At 48.3% G+C, this 25,350-nt stretch overlaps 1 protein-coding gene across 2 annotated transcripts in view; it reads right to left on the bottom strand.

Moving 5' to 3' along the window:
- Positions 1-24,314, bottom strand: part of Rbfox1 (RNA binding fox-1 homolog 1) — a 1,977,377-nt gene extending 1,953,063 nt beyond the window's left edge. For both annotated transcript variants that reach the window (XM_085694597.2, XM_087910815.1), the window contains exon 1: positions 24,297-24,314. The gene's annotated coding sequence lies outside the window, so the exon portion shown is untranslated. The remainder of the gene's footprint in view (positions 1-24,296) is intronic.
- Positions 24,315-25,350: the final 1,036 nt, after the last annotated feature.

Raw genomic sequence — 25,350 nt, 5'->3', positions numbered from 1 at the left:
CACCTCTGCTTTGAGACCACCCAAAGACATCCTGGGCCCTCTGCCCATACCTGCTGTCCTTGCTAACACCATAGCCCCCACCCTCTACTCTAGGAAACTCCTCCGGATTCCTGCCCTTGGTTTAGCTATCCATAGCCTCCCCCTGCAGACCTACCTGGTCTGGTCACTCCCATAACTGGCAGTCCTCTGCCTCTCCTAATGTCAAATGCTACAGTAATCACGGTTGTGATATGAATGTCCCCTTGTACTGGAGGGTCCCAAATCTAAGAATAGCCTAACATACCAGTAAGATCCTGTCTCAAAGTAAGTAAGTACATAAATAAATAGATGGATGGGTGGGTGGGTGGGTGGGTGGGTGGATGGATGGATGGATGGATGGATGGATAAATGGATGGATGGATGGATGGATAGATAGATAGATAGATAGATAGATAGATAGATAGATAGATAGATAGATAGATAGATAGATAGATAGATAGATAAATGGGAAAGAAGAGAAGAAGGAAGGAGGGGGAAGTTGGGGGAGAGAAGCAGAGAGGGAAGAAAGGAGGGAAGGGGAGGGAGAGCAAGTAGAGTGTTTATCTCGCATATACACAATCCTCAGTTGAATTCTCAGAACCATATAACCCAGGCATAGTGTGTATGTCTATAATCTCAGCACCCAGGAACCCGAGGCAGGAGAATCAACAACTTCAAGGTCATCCTTCATTACAGGGTGAGTTCAAAGCCAGCCTGGGCTACATGAGACCCAGTTTCTTTCGAAACCAGTCTGGTCCCTGGACTCCAGGCCAGCAGGAGCCATTGCATGTGACCCTCACAGTAAACTCCGCAGAGTTGGGTGGAGTCCCCATCAAGGAACGAGTCACAGGACACATGGCAGGACACAGCTGGAGAGTGGATCCCGGAACAGGAGAGCCTCAGGCCGTGTGCTGTGATCCTTTCTTTCAAGCCTCCTTCGCCCCCCTCATTTTCCCCACAGTACCTCTCCTGGTGGAGCAACAGCAGGGCAGGTTTCGTGGTAAGACAGAGCAAAAGTGCCATCTTGGCTCTCTCTTCCCATTCTTATGAAGCTATCAATGCCCACAGGACGCCCAGCCCTCATGACCTCACCTAACTCTAGTTACCTCCAAAGACACCAGCTCCAGATGCCACAGACATGAATCTGGGGAGGTTTCCAGCATGGAGCCTTCCAACCACAGTCAACGCTCAGAACCAGTTTCTCTCCCCACCCTTGTCTCTCCGACTCTCACCCCACTCTGTCTAAATGTACTTTTGTTACCTCTGGGTTAGGAGCCCCAGGAAGGGGATGAGAAGGCTGTTGGGTGGGGAGGGGGAGGAGACGACGCCAATAATCTCAAGTGCTTGCTGTACAAACCCGAGCACAAAGACCTGAGTGTGATGCCAGGAGCCCATGGGGGCAAGGGCATTGTGGGCCACAATCCCAGGTCTAGAGAAAAATGCAGGAGGTCCCCACAGCTCACTGGCCAAGCCAAATCAGCCAGTTCTGAGTTTATAAGAGACCCTGTCTCAAAAAACCAAGTGGAGAGCTCCTGAGGACAGCGCTCAAGGTTGACTGGCCTCCGCATGCTCACATGCATGATGCATCCATACACATATGAACACGCTTACACGGGAAGGGGAAACTCCCGTTGAACATGCAGCACACATCAAGGTTCCAGCGTGTTCCAGAACCCACAAGAGACAGGCCACCTGGACCCACGAAAGCCTGGAACACCAAACTAAACGTAGTTGGGTTTGCTGAGAGCCATGCACAAGGCACGTCCGAAGTGACAGGAAAAGCACGTGTCTCATCAAGGAGGAAAAGGCCCCAAAGGATTTCAAAGATAATAATAGCAAAACTAAATTTCAAGAGCAGATCTAAATGCACCAAGCCTGGCAAGCAATGAAAATTACCATCCCCGCTAGTGGAAATGTCAATTCAAACTTCATTTGTAAAACGGTTCAGGCTCTGATTGCAAAATTATTATTTCATATGAGAAAGAGAACTGTGTGGATAAAGAGCGGGTGGCAAAGTTTTTTTAAAAAAAAAATTTAATTTCCTCAAATATCCCCTCCCCCAAAACAAAGCAAAACAAATTTAACATTAAAAGTTGCCCAGGATAATTGCAGATGTAAATATCACTTAGTGCAGATGCTGAGAGTAAAATGTAATTATGACTCATGGGAAATCGATGGCAGCCAATGATAAAATCCATGGTCTGGATCTTTCTGCTGAGCAGAAATGGATTCACACTCTGGCTGTGGTTTATGTGTTTTTTAATTGAAAATGAGCTATACGTGGAAATTAATCTCAATCCATGAATGGGGTAACTGAAGCAAGTAAATACATGGCAGTAATAACAGCTGAACTCACAGGCGATGCCAGAATGTCCAAGGACAAACCTTCTCCCGCCACCAAGAACCCCTGCTCTTCAAAGTCTTTACTGGGCCCTTTCCTTCCCAGCCTGTGGTTCCAGCTGTGACAAAAGGAGTTCTTACTCATCCCCCAATGGCCATCAAATATTTAAGTGGGATAATGACTGATTAAAATACTCAACATTATGATTTGAGTGCAAAATAGTTCCCACAGGCTCATGGGTTTGAACACGTGGTCTCCAGCAGGTGGCGCTGTTTGGAGAGGTTGAGGAAGTTAGAGAAAGTGAGTGGCTAGAAGGCAGGCTTTGGAGAGGTAGCACAGCCCCACTTCTGGTCTAATTGCTCTCTAAGATGTTTCAAATGAATTCCCAGCTTGGGATCAGGTGTCTGATTCCCCCGGTTTTCACCTGGGTCCTGCCCTCATTCCACTCATTCCACTGTGTCCCTGCAAACATCCTGCCAACTCCCCAGAGGATGCGGCCCTTCCTCATCCGCCATGGGCTCAAGAAATTGTTCAACTCAGAGAGACTTTAGGGGAGAAGGAGGAGGTGCAGAAACAAGACCCTCTGCCACTGTCCCCTCTGCCTGTGGACAGACAATGAGTTCACTGCATTTCTCCCCCAAATGGTCACCCAGACTTTTGGGGAAAAAAAGGTCCACAGATGCCCCTGAGTCCCTCATCACCCAAGCCCTGTGGTAGCTCTCAGTCAGGATTTCCTTGTCTCCCCAGCACAGGAAGACCAACCTGGTGACTCTCCCTGACACCAGGTTGCCTACCCTACCATCAAGCCTGGAATTCGAATGCTGGAATTTAGGTAAGAAGGTACTGAGGGGAGCACAGGATGCATCAATCAGACAGCCCAGAATTATCTGGGGAAAAAAATGCATGTAACGAATTCAGGTTCAGGAGCTAGGAACCTAGCTTGTCAGGAAATGTCTGCTGAATAAGTCTGCCACCCAAGCCCATGTGAGAAGCCAAGTGTGGTGATACACACCTATAATCCTAGCACTAGGAATATAGGAAAACCCTCGGGGGCTTGCTGGCCAGTCAACCTAGCCAATCAGCTAGCTAGTTCCATGTTCACTGATAGATCCTGTCTCAAGATATAAAATAGAGAGCAATAGACATCAACCTCTGATCTACACACACACACACACACACACACACACACACACACACACACACACAGAGCGTATCACCTTCCTTCTGGAGCCCTGGCAGGGACACATCACCCAGTCTCGGATTAGAAATGAGACGAAGACACTTTGCCTTCAAGCTGGAGTCCAGCCCCAGCTCCACCATGAGGAGAGGTCCGCTGGATCCTCACGGCCCCGTGAGAAGTCCCTTTACTACCAGCCTTCTGAAATTCTTTTGTGTCTCTGCCCCTCTGTGCTCCTTCCACTGTCTGCTCTGGAGCAGTGACAAGCATCACAGGGTGGCACATTTGGTATTTTGGCTACGGCTGCAAAATCACCTTCCCTCAAACTGGCACGACGGGGGAGATTTAATCAGTCTCTGGTGTGTTACCTGCGTTTGCACTCAGGATCTCTAACAGAGGCAATGAGGAAGGTTTCAAACATTAAAGCTCAATGAACAAGCAGGAGAACATAGCACCACTGCATCAATGCCCGGCCCAGTCTCACTGGGGAAAAATCAAGGCAGTCCCATCCATCTTGCCAGATCCGGACTGTCACTCATGATCCCCTCCTATTCCATGCGCCCGGCCTGGGTGTGCCTGGAAAGCAGTATTAACCAGCACTGGGGAGCACCCACCACTAGAGGGGAGAGTTGTCAATGACGCTAACTAAGGCAGTACTTTCTGTATGCGTGAACATGCTTCAGCGTGGAAGCCAATTCTCTCTGTAAATGAAAATCGTCACCCAAAAATACAAATTTCTGGGCACAAACATAATGCCGCAAATAGAAAATTCCATACCTAAGCTGAGTCAGGGCTCAGCTAGAGAGCCTGCCTAGACTTTCCTAGCTGGGGTTGTGGCTCAGCGGTAGAGCACCTGCCTATCGTGGGTACGACTGTGGCTTCCATCCTCAATATAGCATAAAGAAAGGAGAGGGCAACACCTTACTCAAAACATAACCATTCTGAAGTTCAGGGGGGTTGTTTTGTTTTGTTTTGTTTGCTAAAATGCCATTGGATACATGTGTAAGTGTACACAAAGCATAAACAAATTTTGTGTTTAATATCGAGTCCTATCTCCAAGGTCACTCATTATGCATTTACAAACATCTCAAAGTCTGCAGACACTGCCAGTCCAAAGTATTTCTGATCTAGCATGTGTGGAATGGAGGACACTGAAACCTGCTCGTTCTAACAGCTGGGGTCTCGGGTGGATTGTTCACCAGAACAGGGGCCCTGCAGGAGGAAGAGAGGAGCCTGCGGAATGCATCTGGAATGGGTCCACGTCCTCACATTTGAACACTTGGTCCCAGTTGGTGCCGCTATTTGGGGAGGTTGCAGAACCGAGTGGGTCACCAAGGATGGCCCGTGAAAGTTCTAGTTTGGTCCCATTCCATTTCTTTCTGCCTCCTGTCCACTCTGAGGAGACCGCTTTGCTCTCAATCCCACCATCTCTATGGTTCATTGAGACGCAATGGAGCCAAGTGACCATGAGCTTCAACCTCTGCAACCCAGAGCCAAAAGATATCCCTTCTTTTTAGTTGTCACCCCAGGGACTTGTCACAGTGACAGAAAGTCTCAAGCCTGCTAGGAGATTGTCTGGAGGAGGAAGAATCAGGACAGCAGGCCAAGCCAGAACTGAAGTCCTGAGGCACAAGGACTACCCAAACTGGGCATCCATTGACAACTTTTTATTTTGTAAAATTCCACTGTCCCAACACACCTAGTCAGCTCTGCTCCCATGATGAACAACAGACACAAAAGTATAGGAAGAAGGGTGCGGCCATGTTGCAATAAAACTTTTTTTTGACAGATAGATAGATAGACAGACAGATAGATAAATGATAGGTAGGTAGATAGATAGTAGATAGATGATAGGTAGGTAGGTAGGCAGATAGGTAGGTAGATAGATAGGAAGACAGACAGACAGACAGACCGATAGATAGCATTCACATTGCTGTGTTGGGAGTATAAGACATCAAGAGATGATGTAGGAAATGGTGAGATTAGTATGTCCTTGGGTCTGTGTATCTATGGCTGTCCCAGAATCAGTCTTCCATGGATCCCAAGAAACAAGGAATCTATTCATGGATGAGGATTCTTGAATCCTGAATCTGTTCTACAGCAGCATCTCAGGCTGTTCCCTTGGTACCAGTTACCTATATGAATATTTGCTTTACTTGTGTTTAGAAGAAAAAAAGTTCACCAACACAAAAGCACCAGCCACGCTCAAGTCTGAAGTAGCTGTACCTCTACTCAAGGCCTGCAGGGGGTGCCACGGCCTCATGAACTCGACTCTGGTGGCAGGAACTCCCTGGCTTCCCTGAGATTTCGAGACTGGAAACCCTGGAGGCTCAAAGCTGATAGAGGACCGACCATAGGAGCCAACCTGGCCACTCTTGGCTCCCCAGCCCTGAAGGAGGCCCTGTGACAAGCAGAAGATCCCTCTCCCAAAAGCTGTCAGCACCCCAGAGAAATTCTTCCAGAAAGAGGTCAGGAGTAATGTGCCGTTCTCAACGCCTCCTCCTTCTCGGCTCTGGAAGTCCTAGCACAAACATGGGGGCACACAGCTAAATGGCAGGACAATCTGCTCTCAAGTCACCGCCCCGGCATTGGGGCACTGGGGTGACCCAGAGTAAAACTCTCGATTGCTGACTCCTGTCCTACGGCAGGTGGCACCAATGACCTCACAGGGTCTTGTGAGGACTTGATGAGGTCAAACGTGCTTGCCATGGGGCTGGGTAAAGCACTGTGCAGGTGTAAAGGCAAGGTTGAGTCCCCATCACCCATGCAGGGTTGGACAAGTAGCACACATCTGAAACCCCAGCATTCCCTCGGGGAGCAGGAAGACACAGTCCAAAGTGGGGTGACGGGTGAGGACCTATGCACAAACACATGAGGCGGGGGGAGGGGGTGGACTACTGTACACAGTGTCTCCTCCCTGCATCACCGGCAACTCATTGCCACAGGGAACTAGGTGAGCCCAGCTCCGAGGGCCCTCCCCTCCCCAGGCAGCACATGGGATCCCACAGTCAGAGGTCACATTCCCTGTCCCTTCCATTCCTGAACCCTGAGACATCAGTAGCTAAGGATGGCTCGGATCGGTGCCCACAGCTGAAGGCCAGCAGGCTAGCAGCACAAAGCGCCGTCTCAGTCAACCTGTCCTGAGCCTGACCTCCCTCCAGCTGCTCCAGCTGTGAGGCATCCTCCCATCAGCGCTTCCAGAGCCAGGAAGGCTGGCAGGTCCTGGTATACAATACAAGCCCAGGCTGACCTCCACACCCAGCTCATCATCCAGTCAACCGCGTGACCTTGGGAAAGCAACTTGATCTCTTTGTCTCTGGCCCCACAAGGAAGGCCCCCCCCTCTTCAGGGTACTAGAACAGTGAGGGTACTTCTCTAGGTCAGGCACCTGGCTTGAAATAGAACGCAGGCAGGTTTGTGGGCCTTGTCTGGGAGGTACTGAGTTTCAGGATGCAACAGCGACAAACGGCTATGTCAGCCAATGGTGAGGATGTTGTGCACTCATGCACAACCACTCTGAGCAGATGCTGACGTCACTACTTAGCAAAGACATTGAGAGGAAAGACCAAAAAAAAAACCACCGTCTTTCCCAAGGTCAGAAGTGCCAAGTTGAATGTAAGTCCCAGTTTGTCTAGTTTCAGAACTGTTGCATTTGGTCTGGGTTTAAAACCAGGCTCCGTCTCCACACTCACCAAGAAAAGAGATCCTCACGTCATCTTTTATGTTTCTTCACTCATTTGTTTATCATCCACAAAATCCTGCTTCCTCCCTCTTGGCTACCCACTTGTTAGGAGCAAAAATATTCTGCAAAGAGCCATTCGTGCATCTCCTCTGGCTATCAGACTATTGAAACATGCAGTGGTCCCCGGGAGATGGGAATTCCCCTCATTCTGGAAGAAGAAAAAGACTTGGGCCATGGTTCCAGACCGAGGAAGAACTTGTCTCTGAGAAAGAGATTTCACAGTTTGGACAACTTGTCAGACCACCTCCCTGGAGAGACAGAGTCTCAGAAATAAGATGGGTCTGATAATGGGTCAACAGTAACGTGCACACTTTGACTGGACCTTCACACCTATGTGGACTTTAATTTAAACCTGAATTTCGTGTCAGCAACAAAGATAGGTTGGAAATCACTGGACTTCTTTTGTGCCTCTTTCAATGTGGCCACACTGAAGAAGTCTCCTTTCTCTGTTTCCTCTTTAATTGGCCTATCACAGAGGGGCTGGATCTTGCCCCTCAGAGCAGCCAGGATCCATGCTGTGATCCTGACATGTTCACTCACTGTGCTGAGGAAAGCAACTTGCTGAGATGCATGCTGCCCTAAAGACAAGTGTGTCCATTCTCCACTCAGCTACACCACAGACCTTCCATCAAGCCTGGAGTTACCGAAGCTCTGACAGCATCCCAATGATGGCCCTAGAGAAATTCTAAGGTAGGATGCCCCACAAACCCACCTCACAATGCCTGTGAGTTCTGAGTGTGTGTTGTCCTGATCCATGGAGCTCAGGGGTTTTGCTCCGTATCAGTCGTTCACAGGTGTTGGCCTGAGGAGAGGATTGTGAGGCAAACTTCAGTCTGTGAGGAGAACGAACAACAGCTGGCACTGGCTGAAGCAACAGTTCACTCTCTTCATGCTTCAGAGCATGGAACCTCACAGACAGGCTATCAGTCTTCAGTATCCAATTAGAAGGGAGGAGACCAGACCTGATTAGATTCAGAGGAAGTCTGGGTAAGCTCAAGCAACTATAATTCCATGGCACAAACAGAGATAGGGAGGAGGAACAATGGGATTCCTCAAGTAAGACTTCCTATAGGGATGTCTGAAAGCAGATATGGGAAAGAGCAGCCATTACAAACTCACAGAGATCAAATGTGCCTTGATTGACCAATAATGTCTGGTCTAAAACCAGATGTGAGGAAGAGTACTCATTGCCTATCTGTAGAAATCAAATGTGTTATGATCTATGCATGATGTCTGCTAGGGACATGCACATGGTGGGATGAATATCACACATGCTGATACTGAGGCTTTGCATATGACTCCAGAAGAACAGGGCTCCATTGTGGAGGCCTGAGTCTCTGATCTACAATGGGAATATCTATAGCTCTCCCTGCAACAGCATGCTTTGTCTGACTCTACAGTAGGAATACCTGCAGCTTTCTCTGCAACAGCATGCTTTGTCTGACTCTACAGTGGGAGTATCTGCAGTACTCCCTGCAACAGCATGCTTTGTCAGACTCTAGAGTGGGAATACCTGCAGTACTTCCCACAACGGCATGCCTTGCCTTGTAAAACATGTTCAGGTCTCTGCATGCAAAGTCACAGGCTCGGGGGTGATTTATGGGGACAGAGAACGCCACAGCACTGACTGGTTTCGCTGACTGAGAACTGACAGGCTGTGCCCTCCCCCCATACCATCACCAGATAGAAACAGGGTGGACACATCAGAAGAGGACCTTCCGGCCCTCCAGCTGCCTATGGTCTCCAGGGAACTGTGAGTCTGCACTTCCTATTTGTGCTAAAGCCCCAGGAAAACACAGGCAGCCCAGTGAGGCTAGCAAGCTTCCCTTTCACCACTCACTGACTGGCTAGTCTTTCTCAAAAAGCTCTTCTCGCAAAAGCCTCCTGAGTCACAGGACTTGAGAACCACTTACAGGAATTCTTCTCTGTACACAGGGGTCATGGGCTTAGAAACAGGATAACAACCAGGGAACCCCCATATCCCCATATCCTGTCCATATATATCAAAGCACACACACACACACATATGTATACATGCATGTATGTGTATACATATATGTGTGTGTGTATGTATATATGAATAAAGAGGGGGTTTCTCATGTAGCTCAGGCTAGCCTCAAACTTGCTACATAGCTGAGGAAGGCTTTGAACTACTATTCCTTCTGCCTCTGACTCTTGAGCATAGGATGACTGTGACCATTTTATGTGATGCTGGGAAAAGAAATCAGGGCGCTGTGTATACTAGGCTAACTCTCTACCAACTGAGCTATATCCTCCATCTGGTTCCCCTTAACAGTGCATGACCACACTGTGTGTCAACATATCCAAGCAAAGCAATGTCTTCATGTACCTGGACATGTTCTCAGAACCCAGCGATGCCTACATCTGCTCAGCATTAGCATGGAAAGTCAGATTAGAGCCAACTATAGACTGTCTTCCTCTCAGGCTCAACTCTGAGTTCACCACAAACATCATGCCTCTTCCACTGGTCTGCCTAGCTGGCCAGCGAATGTCCCCCAGAAAGCCACAGGCACCTGCTCACCTCTCCCAAGCAAGCCTTTGAAGTCCTGGCCACCAAGTGGGGAATGTGGGTACCAGACTTCAACCACCAGCATGGTTTCAGTGTGCTGATCGATGCCCGTGGTGGGAGAACACAGTAGCAATACCCATAAGGGCCACTCAATTCCCTAGGGCTCACCACACCCAGAGTCTCAGAAATTATGGTTGGAAAGGCTGAGAGGCTATGGGGATGAGGAACACAGATGGCTACTGTGTCTTATGAGGCTCGTCAACAGATGAACGGGATCCCTACCCCATGGGATCTTTATTCTCACCACCTAGGGTGTTTATCACACTTTGATTGTATCTCGCATTCTGAAATCTGAAACCCTAGCACCTCACAACTTGACTTGTATTTGATGATAAGGTCCTGAAAAAGGCATCTGAGATAGTCACTAGGGTAAATTCCCACCCAATTTGACTTGTGTCCTTACAAGAAGAAGAGACTGGGACATGGACACATACAGAGGGGCAACATGGGAGAACATGGGAGAACATGGGAGGTGTCGTCCACAAGGCAAGGGCAGAGGCCTCAAAGAAAGCCAATGGAGACACAGTGGCCTTGGACTCCATCCCCAGAAACAGACCAAGATAAGCAGCTGTTGTGTAAAGGACATGGATGTGGTGCTTCTTTAGCATAGTCACTGTATCTCAACACAACAGCCAACCAGGTTGTTTCAGTCTAGCTTGGAGAGTGGGCACGAGCCTGTAAACCCAGCACTGATAGACTGAGGCAGGAGGATCATGACTTCCAAACTAGCCTGGCCTACACAGAGAGAATCTGTCTCAAAAATGAACAAGTCGAACAAAATCCAAGGTCGGGGGCACCCAAGTGGAAGAGCACTTGCCTGTCCTAGGCAAGGGCCTGGATCCATCCGCTGCAGGAAAGAAAAACGTTCAAGCTAAGTAAGTCGCACGCCCTCTCCTCTTCCAGGACAAACGGCCGTAGGAGAGAAGACGGACACACGATGCTAACTTCAGTAGTTGAAGCATGTTTTCACTAAACTTGTCATGTGGAATATATAGCTGAGAGAGCAAGCAGCTCTGCATATAGATGTGAAAGCTGACACTGCCTGTCGACCCATCAGGGGCACCTGGGAAATGCGAAAGCACAGTGCTGTCTGTGATGGTGTTTCCAGAGACGGTCGGAGCCCTGGCTACGGATTAGTCTCTTAACATAGTCATGACATGATGGCATGATTGGGAGGCGGTAAGAAGTGGATGGAGTCTTATTGGAAAAAGTAGATCCCTGGGGGTGAAGAAGCCTGTCCTTGGGGGGTAATATCTGTCCCTGGCCCCTTTCTGTATTTTGGTTCTCTGAATCCTGTGATGTCTGCAACTCTGAGCCCACATAGCCCTTGCCAGAGGTTCTTTATGCAGGCCCAGCCTGCTGAGTTCATTCTCCAAAAGTTCTCATCTCCATACGAATGCTGTGGCTCTTGCAATACATGCATGCTGTGAGCTTTTGGGTTTGTACAAGCAAGCAAGCGCACATGTGGGGTGTAAATAAACAAACTCTTCAGTTTTGGGAAGAGGTTTCAAGGCAAGATAAATGCCTTGGTGGCTAAAACAACTTGCAGTACAGTTGTAAGGACCCGAGTTCAGATCCCAACACTACACTAAATAAAAAAACTAAAATTTTTATTACATTAAAATATAATAACTATATTAATGCCTGTAACTACAGAACTGTAGTTATCAGAGGCAGGAGGATTTCTGGAGTTTGTTGGCTGCCAATCTAGCTCCAGATTCAGTGAGAGACACTGTCCCAAGGGAATAAAGTAAGCTGAGGATGATGATGGAACCCCCCTTCTAGCTATTTCATGAGTATATAACATACATCTTTTTTTTCTCTCTCTCTCTCTCTCTCTCTACACACACACACACACACACACACACACACACACACACACACACACACAAGCTTTGACTTTTTTATTGTTCTAAAGTGAAATGTCCCTGACAGGCCATGATCCAGCACTTGGTCCCAAGCTGTTGATGCTATTTTGGAAGGCTGTGAAACCTTTGGGCCTAAGCCCTCATTGGCAGACGAAACCACTAGGGGTCATGACTTGAGGGTTATATCCTGAACAGATTTCTGTCTCCAGTGTCTATGCCTCCTGATCCAAGAGAGAGACAAGTCAAGCCTCAAGCCTGAGAATGCACCTGAGTTTATAACTATCCTGCTCTCTCCTCCCTCATCCCATCCCTTGACAGCTCTCTACTGCCCAAATCCACTTAGAAAGCAGTTGGTGCTGTGGTTTACACAAGAAGCCTCCAGGGCATAGTGAAAGGAAAAGAGAAGGGAGTGTGGTTGGAGAAGCCAGCAAATACTAATCCCCCTCTAGCCACCCACCCATTATTCCAGTCATCATCCACCCATCCATCCATCATCCTCCATCCATCCACCCATCTAGCAACTGACTCATCTATCCATTCACCTACCAATCCATCCAATTGTCCATATACCTAGGTACCCACTAACCAAGCCATTCCATCCACCCACACATTCACCCATCCACCAACTCACCCATCCATCCATCTATCCATTTATTCATCCACCCATCTAATTATCCACCCATCTATCCCCCCATCCACCCACCCATCCACCCATTCATCAACCCAACCCACACATCCATCCAAACATCCATTCACCTATCCACCTACCCATCCACCTGCCCATCCATCTACCCACCCACCCATCCACCCACTCACCCATCCACCTGCCCATCCATCTACCCATTCACCCAGCCATTCACCCATCTTTCTACCATCCATCCATTCATCCATCCATCCACCCATCCATCCTCCACCTATTTTGTCCATCACTCCGTCCAATCATGCATTCATCATTCAGTTTATTCACTCCATCACTCCATTCAGGCACCCAGTCAGTCCATCCACCCAGCTGTCCATCCATCTTTCTATGTATCCATCCCTTCATCCTTCTGTCCATCCATCTGTCCATCCTCTGCACCTCTGAATCCTAAGCAGGTATCTTAGAGCTAGCTGGCCTTTCTCATTCTGCATCCATAGCACCCGATGAGAATGACCTTGCCTATTCATGCCCCCATGTTTCATCCTAAATGTGATGATTTGCTACAAGCATGCTTTTCCATGTACCAGGCTTTCACTGTCTGGAGCTTTAGATGATCCAGGTAATCGATAACACTGCAACTCTGACTCTAAATTAAATAACTGCATGTTTATTACCCATTACTAGAAGGCCAGCTGGGAGTCCTGCCTGAGGAGCAGGCGTTTCTTCTCTCTGGCACCCTCAAAGCATCCAGTGGCTTGGATCCGAAGGCACAAATGTCACTCAGCTTTCTGAAAGCAAAGCCTGTCTGCTCTCTAGCATGAACTGAGATGAGAATGACAAGGTTGTGAAATTTGATCCACCATGACCCCCCACCGGAGGGTAGCATTTGGCTGTGTACTCCTCTGTCACCTGCTCCTCCTAGAAGGTAGAGGACAAACAATTCCAGCTCCACCAGCTGCTTGCAGGTTGTTTTCTCTTCCAAGAAGCCAGGGGAACACATAGGCAAGGTTGCCTACAAGCGGGCAGTCAGGTGCTCTTAGGGAATGAGCAAGAGGAACTCTGTGTTGCTGTCCCTGCAGAAGGGGTGTGACAAGAACACTGGAGCCAGGTGTTCTAAGCATTGACCCCACCACTCTGTCAAAATCTTGCATCCTTAGGGAGCCCTTTCAGGGATCAGAAAGGCATGACCCACCCACAGTAACATCTGTCCTATGGCTCTCCAGAGAAGCCAGCCCAGAATGGCATCACCCCAGTAAAGTGGCACCCGGGACAGGTGGAGTATAAACCCACCAATCTCTAAAGATCAGCTCTCACACGGGCCCTCCTGCTCCACACGTCAGCAATGAATAGACAGAGCCTACACACTCGCTTCAGCCATGTGGGCAAAGTCAGGGGGTCCCAGATCGCAAGGGACACCCGGCGCTCTGGTGAGGAAGACACTCTGTCCTCAGTACAGTGGGACACTCATGGTCTGAAACTCATGAGCTGCCTTAGCTGTGACATTCAGTGTCCCCACCCGTGCAAAAGGGTGGGGTGTTTCAAATCCTCTGAAATGATTTTGAAACAATATAGAAGCTGAGGAGATAGCTCAGCAAAATGTTTGCTGCACAAGGGACCTGAGTCCAATCAAAGCCAAGTGCCGGGGTGTACCTGTAATCCCAGAGCTGGGGCAGCAGAGACGGTCAGATCCTTGAGGGTTGCTGGACAGCCAGCCTAGTCTACTCGGTAGGTTCCACACCAGTAAGAGATCCTGTCCTAACCAAGGCAGGGCTGAGAGACAGCTCAGTATGTAAAGCATATGCCATTTAAGCCTGTAACTAGAGTTTAGATCCTCAGACCCCAGAAAAGCTGGACACGGTCACACAGGCAGAAGATTCTAGGTGAGCTCATGGGCAGCTAGTGTGGCTTATGCAGTGGTTATGAGACCACATCTCAGACAAGATGGAAAGGCAAAGAGTAACATTTAAGGCTGTCCTCTGATCTCCACACATACAATGTAGTGTGCATGCGCCTACATTCCTACACAGACCCAGGACAACAGTGGGCATCATCTAAGAAATGATAGCCACGATTTCCTCTGGCCTCCACACACAACTGCACATGCACATGAATGTGCACATCCATGAACACACACATGTGTACAAAATATACATCAAGTATTCACAGGATGCTGAGAATTTGTATTCTGTACTAAAGGTACTAATAAGTCCTGCATTAATCAATGTAATTAGCTTTGTAGACCAAACTTATATGACCACAGAACCATTAGTATCATATTAAAAACAAAAGTTTTTCTGGCAACCCGAGGGTTATGTCACTGCCCAGAACTTCTGTCTCCCACCCCAGGCGCACCTCTGTCTTAGTCACTACTCTATAGCTATGAAGAGACACCATGGCCAAGGCAGCTCTTATGAAAGTTAGCATCTCACTGGGGATGGCTTATGATTTCAGAGTTTAGTCCATTATTATCACGATAGGGAGCATGGTGGCACCCCACAGACACTGGAGCAGTAGTTGGGAGCTGCATCCTCATCTGCAGGCAGAGAGAGTCTGGGCCTGACCTGGGCTTTGTGAGTTTAAAGCCCACCTCCAGTGATGTGCTTCTTCCAACAAGGCCACGCCTCCTGATCCTTCTAATCCATTTAGACAGTGCCACTCGCTGGTGACTAAGCATTCAAATATATGAGCCTAGGGGGCCATTCTTATTCAAACAACCACACCCTCCTCGCTCATAGGCACCCCAACCTTTTTTTTCATAATTGAATCACCAAAGCCTAGCCATGCACTAACACCCCAGGCCTCCTGCAATGCGTCACCACATACAGACAACTGCCAAAGGGTCCCTGGACTTCTACCATACCCAGTTGAGGACATCCCTAGCACCTCATCTGTGTTCCCCAAAACAGCCAGCACCACAAGACACCACAGGAGACAGGCACAGAAGGAACATAGCTGATGAAAGGGGAAATTGTTCCCAACAGGGTGGAGCTTCTCATTGAGGCTGTTCAAGAGATTGACCTTCCCCAAATTGTTCTTCAGATAACAGTCACTTGATTCCTTCTTCTGCTCCCTCCATTGCTCCAAGAGCCTTGAAGTTCCTAAGATCCCACTGGCTATCTTTGGACACTAAGCTTATACCACCTGCCTAGGGGTAACAGTCTCTAAAAGGCCAACAGTGTGGATCCCTATTTCATCACGGCCCACGTCTGAAACTCAGCATGGGATCACTCAGTTGAGTGTGCGTTCCAACCCAATCCACACACGGTTATGTGGATTATGAACAATGCAGCAGGTGCCATCTTAGCTGGGGGGAGCTGTCAGAACGCTTGCAAGGAAAATGGGAGGAGCTAGTCAGAGAAGTGTAAGATAGAAAGGCTTCATAGAAGAGGCAATGCCCAGGGTATCCTGATAACAGACTTGATGCAGGTCTGGGAAGATGATTCCATCAGTAAGGAGCTTGCCTTGCAAGCACCAGGGCCTTAGTTCAATCCCCAGAATCCTTGTAAAACCAAGTCAGGCATGATGTTACATGCTTTAACCCCAGCGATGGTGAGATGGGGTACAGACTCTACTAGGACTCACAGAATCAAATTCCACACTTTTTCCAACTAATATTTTCTTTAATTGGCAAGAAATGTGTGTGTGTGTGCAACTACACAGTGCAGTTGGTGTGTGTGTGCAAACCCAGTTGTCTAAATCAACGTATTTAGCATAGTCATTAGCTAATTGCACAGTTTGACGTGAGTCCCCAGGAGTTCTCATACACTGCACACTCTAAGATGTGCATGGCATGGGTCTGCAGGGCTAGGGTCAGTGATAAGGATGCCCCACCTGAGGAGAGCACTGGGTGTCCACACAGCAGGTGGGCACCTCTGTGAGCCTTTAGGTGGAAACTTACCTGTGGGAACTGCAGGCACTTGGCAGCCTCATTCTCAACAGAGGAGCAGAACTACTGTGGTCCTAAGCTGTAGCTAAGCCCAGATCATTATCTCTATGCTCAGGCCTTGGCAAGTTATAAAACCTCCCAGACTCACATCACCTTCTCACTGGTGGGAACCACAGACCATTACTCACTGGGTTATTGAAAATACAGAAGAAAAAGTATTTGGAGGATTTGGCACAATACCTAATAAATATTAATTCCTTCTCCTGCTATGACCTGTCACTGTGACTATGTCAAAACCATAGCTCTGGGAAAGGCTAGGATGTAGCTCAGTTCATAGAGTGCTTGCCTAACATGCACGGAGCCCTGGGTTTCATCCCTAGGTGTGGTAGCGCATGACTGTCATCCCAGCCCTCAGGCAGTAGAAATAGGATGATCAGAAGTTCAAGGTTAGTCTGAGCTATGTGAGATCCTCTATCAACACACACACACACACACACACACACACACACACACAGAGAGAGAGAGAGAGAGAGAGAGAGAGAGAGAGAGAGAGAGAAAGGGGGGGCTCTCTCTATCACACTAACACACACTATAGCTCTGGCATCTGAGTGACTCGATGCCGAGACGGTAGTGATGCCTGGGAAGACAATAAAAATAGAGAAGAAGCTGTGAAGTGCAGTGAGCTGTGTGTGACCCTCTTCCCAGATCAAGTTCAAAAGGGTTTTTTAGCTCTTGACAAGAGAGAACCCAGGGTGACAGCAGCCTTTTCGGTAGGGATTAAAGACAGCCCCGTGGGGAGTTTGTAACAAGATGCCTACCTTCCAAACTGGCAGGGAGACACCAAATCAATCACCTCTGTAGAAGAAGTCATTCTTTGTACCATGCGATTTTTTTTTAAAAGGCAGATCAAATGCACCCATTAGAGCAAACATGTTTCTGTAAAATTCCTCTATTAAAACACTGATCTCCTCAGACCACACGAGCAAAGCCCAGCTATATGCTCCTTCTGAGACTCCTGCCGCAGCCGGAAGTGAGGAAAAGGGAGCCAGCAGATATGCTCTGGCCCCAGAGAGCCAGCAAGAGCCATGCTTAAAACTACAGCAAGAGCCATGTTACAAACTACATGCCGAGGACAACTGTCCTCTGATGCCCTTGGAGTTTCAACCTTGGATCCATGAATCACATAACACAGGCCAAAGATACATAAAATCCAGGCTGAGGAGAAGGCATTGTCTGTGAAGTGCACCTGGGAAAGCATGAGAACCTGAGCTTGAGTCCCAGCATGCACAAGTTAAAAGCCATGTGAGGTGGCACACATTCATGGCCCCAGCACTGGGGAAGCAGAGACAGGGGCATCCTTGTGACTTGCAGGCCATCCTAGCCTACTTGGCAAGTTTCAGACTAATAAAGAACTCTGTCTCGGGAAGCAAGGGAGGAGTGGTGAGATGGCTCAGTGTGCAAAGGAGTTCACTGCCAAGTCTGACGACCTGAGTTCAACAGCCAGGACTTAGATGGTAGAAGAAGAGAACTGACCCCTTTGACCTCCAGACTGGTGCTAGGGTACACACATGCCCACAAGCACATACATGCATTAGTACGATTTTTAAAAAGGCAAGGTGGCCGGTACCTAAAGAAGAACAGCACTCAAGGTTGACGCCTGTGAGTGTGTGTGTTTGAGTGTGTGTATGTGTGTATAAAGCACAAATGTTGCCCAGTAACAACATCTATTCATCTTCCCATATAGCCACCCACCTATCCATCTATCTGTTGATCAATATGCTCATTTATCTATCCATCATTCCATCTCCCCACCCACCCATCCATTATCCATATGTTCATTCATTCCTGTTTATCCATGCACAACTCCACCTGTCTATTCATCAATATGTCTATTTCACCTTCCATCCATCTATCCATCCACTCACTCACACATACAAGTATATACCAATCCAGCCTTACCCAGTCATTCACCTATCCAATACTCACCAAGCATCTTCCCCTATACCACGACGCTAAAAATTTGATGAATTACAAAGATGAGTCACAAAAAGTATCAAATTTAAGAATCTCTTCTTGGGAAGGGAAATAGACAAAATCTCCTGAGTAAATTGGGAGCATGGGGGAGGGGAGGGTGGAAGGAGAGTAGGACGGGAGATTGGGGAGGAGAGAACATGGGGGATCAGGAAAGTCAAGTTGGGGCAAGGTCAGAGAGGGAAAGCAAGGAACGAGATATCTTGATAGAGGGAGCCATTATGGCTTAGCAAGAAACCTGGCATTAGAAAAGTTCCCAGGAATCCACAAGGATGACTTCAATTAAGAATCTAAGCAATAGTGGAGAGGATGCTTTAACTGTCCTTCCCCTGTAATTAGATTGATGATTACCTTAATTGTCATCATAGAACATTCATCCAGTAACTGATGGAAGCAGATGCAGAGATTCACAGCTAAGCCCTAGGCTGAGCTCCCAAAGTCCAGTCATAGAGAGGAAGGAGAGATAATATAAGCAAAGGGGTCAAGACCAGGGAAACCCACAGAAACAGCTGACCCAAGCTAGTGGGAGCTCACTGACTCCGGACGGACATGGGTGACATAGGGTGGGGGGGGGTCCTGCATAGGACTGAACTAGGCCCTCTGAATGTGGGGGACAGTTGAGTGGCTTAGGCAGTTTGTGGGGCCACTGGCAGTGGAACCAGTATTTATCCCTAGTTCATGAAATGACTTTCGGGGTCCCATTCTCTAAGGAGGGATACCTTGTTCAGCCTAGATATAGGAAGGAGGGCCTTGGTCCTACCTCAAGTGATGTGACAGACTCTGTTGACTCCCCATGGGAGACCTTACCCTCTCTAAGGAATGGATGGGGTTAGGATGGGGGGAGGTGGGAGAAGCTGAGATTGGCATGCAAAATAAAAAAAAAAGATTATTTAAAAATAAAATAAAGACTCTCTCCTTGGTACAAAAACCGATGAGTAAAGTAATTTAAAATGTGAGTTAGGCAAGGAGCCCCAGGACCCGAAAGGAGCAGGCACGCTGGTGTGCCGGGAGTGTCTCCACGTTCCATTTGAAGGCACTAGGGCTCTTCGAGCTGTACTATCAGAGATATCCCTCTCTGGAGCTTCTGTTTTGCCAGGAAGGAAGTAGATGACTAAAAATGACAACAAGAAAGAATGATTACTTCAGGGAGTGGGATCTTAAGCACTGGAAAGTGAGTCTGAGGCAGGAGAGTCCTCTGTGGAAGTCAGGCTGGGTCGGAGAGTATGAGGACCAGAAAAGAGGCAGAAGATCAGAAAACTGACTGGGGCCAGCTCCTGCTGGGGCATTTAGATGCTATAGTTAGAGCAAGCAGCAACCCCCAAAGAGAGCTGGGGATCTTGGACAGGTGGCTCCAGGTAGCTCTGATGGGCTGGATGGCGCTATCATTCTTGGAGGGGGTTCAAGCCCACATCAGTGGCAACAGCTCCTCCACAGCAGGCAGCAGCCACTGTGGGATCAGATGGTGACTCTTCGGTGGCTTCAGAGCTAAATGATGGCCGATACCATCTGTGAGTGGGAAAGAGCATCCCTTCAGCAGGGAACAAATTAAGAAGGTGGTCCCAGGCAATCACACGGAAGAGGCAAAACGTCAAGATTTACCAACCGACGGCCAATGGAAGGAGGCAGACTCAACAGAGACAGGGCAGCAGCCATCACTCCGCGAAGCCACAAAGGGGCCTGGACCTAGAAAATGGTGCCTGTTCACTACGCATGCTCAACTCCCTCCCAAGGAATCACACCCGGGTTCTCACCCTCATCTTCTCCTCCAGTGACTGGAAGTCACGTGTGGGCCCTTGCTTGCCTTTCCCAGCATGAAGCCGCCCACCTGAGACAGGTTTGGTGGTAACTTTTCTCTCTGAGGCATCAGAAGGTTTGCACAAGATTGTTTTTGAAAGGACCGGGGACACAGCGGGTGCTCAACAGACGCCAGGCCTCAGTCCCAGTTCTGGAGATTACCCTGGACCTCCTGACTGGCTATAGCTCCGCCGTGAGGAGGGAAGAGGATGGTTGGAGAGAGTATTATGCACCCGAGGGTGCTGTCAGGGAGAGAAGGTGCCATGATAATCACATTCTAGCTCTGTTTTCCATGTGGTGGCGAATATGAGAAACTATCGGAGCTCAGTGGAGTCAGACAGAGGCAATGATCGGGGGAGCAGCCCACTGCAACCAGAGGACTACCAGGGTTTTCAGCCGTCCTGTAGTGACTCCAGTCCCAGACAGGCTTTCTCCTACCCAAAGTGCCCTGAGGGGAACCATGGCCACTGCCCGTTTCTCGGCAGACCTCCAGAGAGAGGGGAATCTTCTCAGAGCTCTGCCTTAGAAATACACCCCTGCTAAGGAGACTGGTCCGTTTTAAAGGTGGAACCTGTCTGGGAGCATGTGTGGGCAGCCCTGGGCCCCCGAGAGCTTGAGCAAATGCGGTGGGAATAACCTTCCAGAGAAAGGAGGGAGTTGAGATCTCTGGGAAGCCAGGCAGTCTGCTGTTGGAGGTAGGCTTGCCTGTGCCACCTTTGCCAGCCATTCCTCCATCTCACCCACCAGTCCCCATGCTTCTGGGGGACCTTTCTGCTTAGCTCTGAGAACCTGTCCTTGGCAGAATGAGTAGTGCCACAGACAGTCTGCCCTCTGTTTGGTTAGTGATGCTCCCAGAAGCTGGGACTCGGGGTCAGGTGAAAGGAGGAGAAAGATGTTAGTCACTTTGACCTCAACTGCAGATCAGTCAGCCAATTATACTCCAGCTCATAAGCCTTGGTAGACAGAAGCATGGTGCCAGGTAACCGCCCGCTTTTCCTCGTCCCCAACCAAGGAGCTCTCAATATCTCAAAGAGCTCTGGGAGCTGCAAACACTGAGGAAGGCCAGGCTGTAGTGGGGTCTTTCAGAACACTATACTGTTAGGAATATTTCTTAGGCGAGCCTCTATACCAACGCAAATAATTCCAATCAGACCACAACAGACCAAATAAAAGATGCCCATGTTTGGGGAAGTAGAAAAAGACAAGATCTCCTGTGTAAGTTGGGAGCATGGGGACCATGGGAGAGGGTTGAAGGGGAGGGGAGAGGCAGGGAGGGGAGCAGAGAAAAATGTAGAGCTCAATAAAATCAATAAAAAAATACAAGGGAAAAAAGATGCCTGTGTTTAATGCAGTGCTTCTGGGTGGCACCGGGAAAAGATGGTGAGGGGAAGAGAGAGAGAGAGAGAGAAAGAGAGAGAGAGAGAGAGAGAGAGAGAGAGAGAGAGAGAGAGAGAAGGGGAGACCAGGCAAAACCCGGAGACCACGTGTTCATTCTCTGGGGGGCAGTTTAAATAGCCTGTGGGAGTGGTCTTGACCCTCCCTAGGGAGGGGTCACCATTTGGTGGGCTTTCTCAGAGGTGGAGTTTGGACTAAGGCAACTCCCAGGGGAGGGGGCTTGAAATGGAACTTTCCAACCAATATTTCCAAGATGGGATGCCAGAGCCTGGGATGAGGCCCCCTACTATAATATTCCAGACTCTCTGTATAAAGGGGTGTTAGGGAGCTGGGGTGATGCTTTTAACCAAACATATGCTAGTGCATAAGTACCCATGCCTGGGAAACTGAGAGAAGCCTCAACAGATGGAAGGAACCATAGCTAGGAGTAAGTTACTTTACGTCTCTGGGCTTCTACCCTGTGTGGACAGAGGGAGGTGGTCAGGCTGAAGTTTGCCAGGGTCACAAGACTTCTAAGAATGGTCACAGAGTCCAGCAACTGACCCAGTGAGTTGGCTTTGTCAGTCCTGACACAGACCAAACAGGGTAGCTCGGTCAAACAAACTTGTTTAATCAACAAAACAGGAGACTTGCTCGGTTCAATCCAATTTCTAGTCCAGCCCCAGACTCTGCAGAGGGTAGAGTGACCCTGGCCGGCCACAGAGAAGGTAGCCACTTACAGAGGACAGGCGACGGTCCACACACTCTCCCTGCTCACAGTCTCCAGGCAGGGTGCTAACCCTGAGCCCAGCAGCTGCACAGGAAGACCAGTAAGAAAGCAGTACCCTCCACCCCAGCCAAATTCCAGCCCACAGCCTCTAACATGCCTCTAATAGGCAGCCACATCACAGACAGGACCTGGGCCTGACAAAGGCTGCTGATTGACATGATTCCAAGACTCACCCAAGCTGTAGCCTGTATCAGAGCCTCCTTTCCTCCCAAGGCTAGGTAATACTCCATTGCATGTATAGGCCATGGTTTTTATTCTGGTTCTTTGATGGATAATGGACTGCTCTCACTTCTGAGCTGCTGTACACAGGACCAAGATGAATGGGTATTTCCTAGACCTACTTGAGTCTTTGCTTTAGGTAGAGACACTGGGCCATACGGTCACCCACTTAACTGTTACACTGTTTCTTGTGTGAGAGAAGTCAAACACAAAAGATCATCTACTCTATGATTTTGCTTATATGAAATAGCCAGAAGGGTAAACCCACGGAAGCAGGACACAGGTGGTTACCAGAGACCAGAGAGAGGCAGGAAGGAGAAGAGGTGCAGGGCTTTGCATTGGAGATCTATCTCTAGATCTATCGGATCTATTGGAGATCTATCGGAGCTTTGGAAGTAATGGAGGTGGTGGTTGCATCTGACTACAGATGTGTTAGATGCCACTGCAGCATTCATTTGGCTAATATTACAGATGTGAGTCTATAAATACATATCAAAGTTGGGAGGTGGCTCAGCCAAGAAAATGCTTGTCTTTCAAGCGTAAGGACCTGAATTTGACCCCCAGAACCCACATAAAGAATTAAGCTGTGCATAGTGGCATAACTCTTTGATCCCATAGCTAGGGAGAGAGGTGAAGCTCTGGGGTTCACTATCCAGCCATCCTAACCTACTTAGTAAGGGTCAGGTCAGTGAGAGACTCTGCCAAGAAAAACAAAACATGGTATACAATGCTCTGAGGAATGACTGCTGAAATTGTCCTCTGGCCTCCATATGCACACATAAATATGTATACACACATACATGTATACATACATGTGCATACCCATATACATATATATCTGTGCACACCCATGCACAGAGAGAAAGAGAGAAATAAGGGAGGCACATGAATGCCTCTACCAGTAACTCAAGACTAACAGCCAATCAGAAAAGCTTACAGAGGGGAAGGTGACGAATGGTGACCCTGCTGGCTAGATGAACAAGCAGGGCAGGAAATTACCCCAGTCCCATGACATAGGAGTTTCACATGTACAATGAAAGCCTACTGTCTGGACACTAATCTTAGCAGAAAAAATCCCTACATTTGCATGAATTTTCCTCTATAGGTTTTAATTGAAGAGAAGATATGGCATCACCGGGGAAATAAACCCTTACCTCATCCATTTGAAAGCCACGTGGCGTTGTTAGAAATTACATTAGTTCCTTGCCAAGCAACAGTAATGAGGTAGAGTTGAAATCAATAAAATATAATGCATCGCCCCGAGGCATAGATCCATTTGTGCAATTGTGTTCCCCCAAGGCAGAGCTGTGGTACCTCCAGCAGTAACAAGGTGGAGTGGTGCTGAGTGGAGCAAGCAAGGCTGTGGTTCCTTCTCGACAAGCAGCCCATAATGCCCAAAGAACAAACTTTTCAGGCACCTATTTGCAACCCTGGCAAAATAGACTCCATCTTTAGAGCTCACCCATTACAGATACCAAGAGCTTGTCATTCACCTGTGAGCCTTCGATGACCTATTAACAGGGACTTTTCAAGAAGAGGAATGAATGGTGCTGTGGTTGATTAGCAATGTCTGTTTGGGCCCTGGACCCAGAGTGCTGGGTCTGATGGCAAGTGTGTGTCCATTAGGCCCAGGAGTCCCTACTATAAGTGGAAAGGGACATCCAGAGATCCAAAGGCCACCAATACGGATAGCAGTTCACCTTCTCTCCTACCCATGCCAACAACAAGGCAGTGCAAGCAGAAAAGCACATTGGCACAGGAGACTGACTTACCTCCTCACGTCCAACAAATAGAACAGCGTCACCTAGAATATAGTGAGCGCTTACCTGACTCTCAACCAGCCTGGGAGACAGAGACAGCAGATCCTGTATGAAAAAAAAAAAAGAGAAACACAGAGACAAGGAAGGTTTAGTTTTTAAGAAACAGTTGCTTTCAGTTTGTTTCCTCACAGACGCAGAAGCTGTATCACTTCTAAAGGAGTATTTATCCGTTCATTCTAAAGTGTTTGTTGGGGGAATAATAAATAACGATTGGGTTGCAGGATCTTTATTTTTAACAAGATGACAAGTGTCTGGACTTCTCAGGAAGGAAAGGCAGGATAGCGTTGAAATATAAGAATGCCACTGAGCACAGTGACCAGAAGGGGACAGACATGTGGCGGAACGGTGGGGGCTAAGGCTCTGGGGAATGTAGGAATGGATGAAGGAGGGAAACCTAAGGAGCCAGCCGTGATCAGCAAGAAGAGAACAAGGGGATATCATTAACCAGAACACACTCAGTTTCATGACTGACATTTGGAGTTTGTGCGCTGTGGTGTTTAGATTTATCGTCTTTGACACAACCTAGAATCACCTGAGAAGAGTCTCCATAAGGGATGACTACACTGGTTTGACCTATCTTTACTAAACAGTTAATGGATGTGAGAAGACCCAGCCCACTGTGAGTGACACCATTCCCTAGGCAGGGAATCCTAAACAATAAGAATGGAGCCGAGCACAAACATGCATTTATTTCTCTCTGGTCTTGACGTGTGGGTGTGATGTGACTGTCTGTTTGGAGTTCCTATCTTGATTTCCCCACAGTGATGAACTGTGACCTGAACTCATAAGCTGAATAAATATCTTCTTCTAAGTTGCTTTTGTTCAGGATCTTTATCACAACAGAAATTAAATAGAACACGTGGATTTCCAAAAGACTGAAAATCACAAGTCTATACTCCTTCTTAAAACAATACCCCAGTTTCTGAGCTAGGCGTCCATGGAGATAAACCTCGCCTCAGCCAGCAGGCTCAGTAACAGACCTGTGAGAACTGAAATGCCCCACTCTTCCTACCACGATGGAACACAGCCAACAACACAGTCAAGACCACAAATCATGCCT

Source organism: Myodes glareolus, chromosome 9 (assembly GCF_982192425.1).
Source record: "Myodes glareolus chromosome 9, mMyoGla1.1, whole genome shotgun sequence".
In the NCBI taxonomy this organism is placed as follows: Eukaryota; Metazoa; Chordata; class Mammalia; order Rodentia; family Cricetidae; genus Myodes; species Myodes glareolus.
The sequence above is the reverse complement of the archived record's forward strand: the minus strand, read 5'-3'. Positions and strand labels throughout refer to the sequence as shown.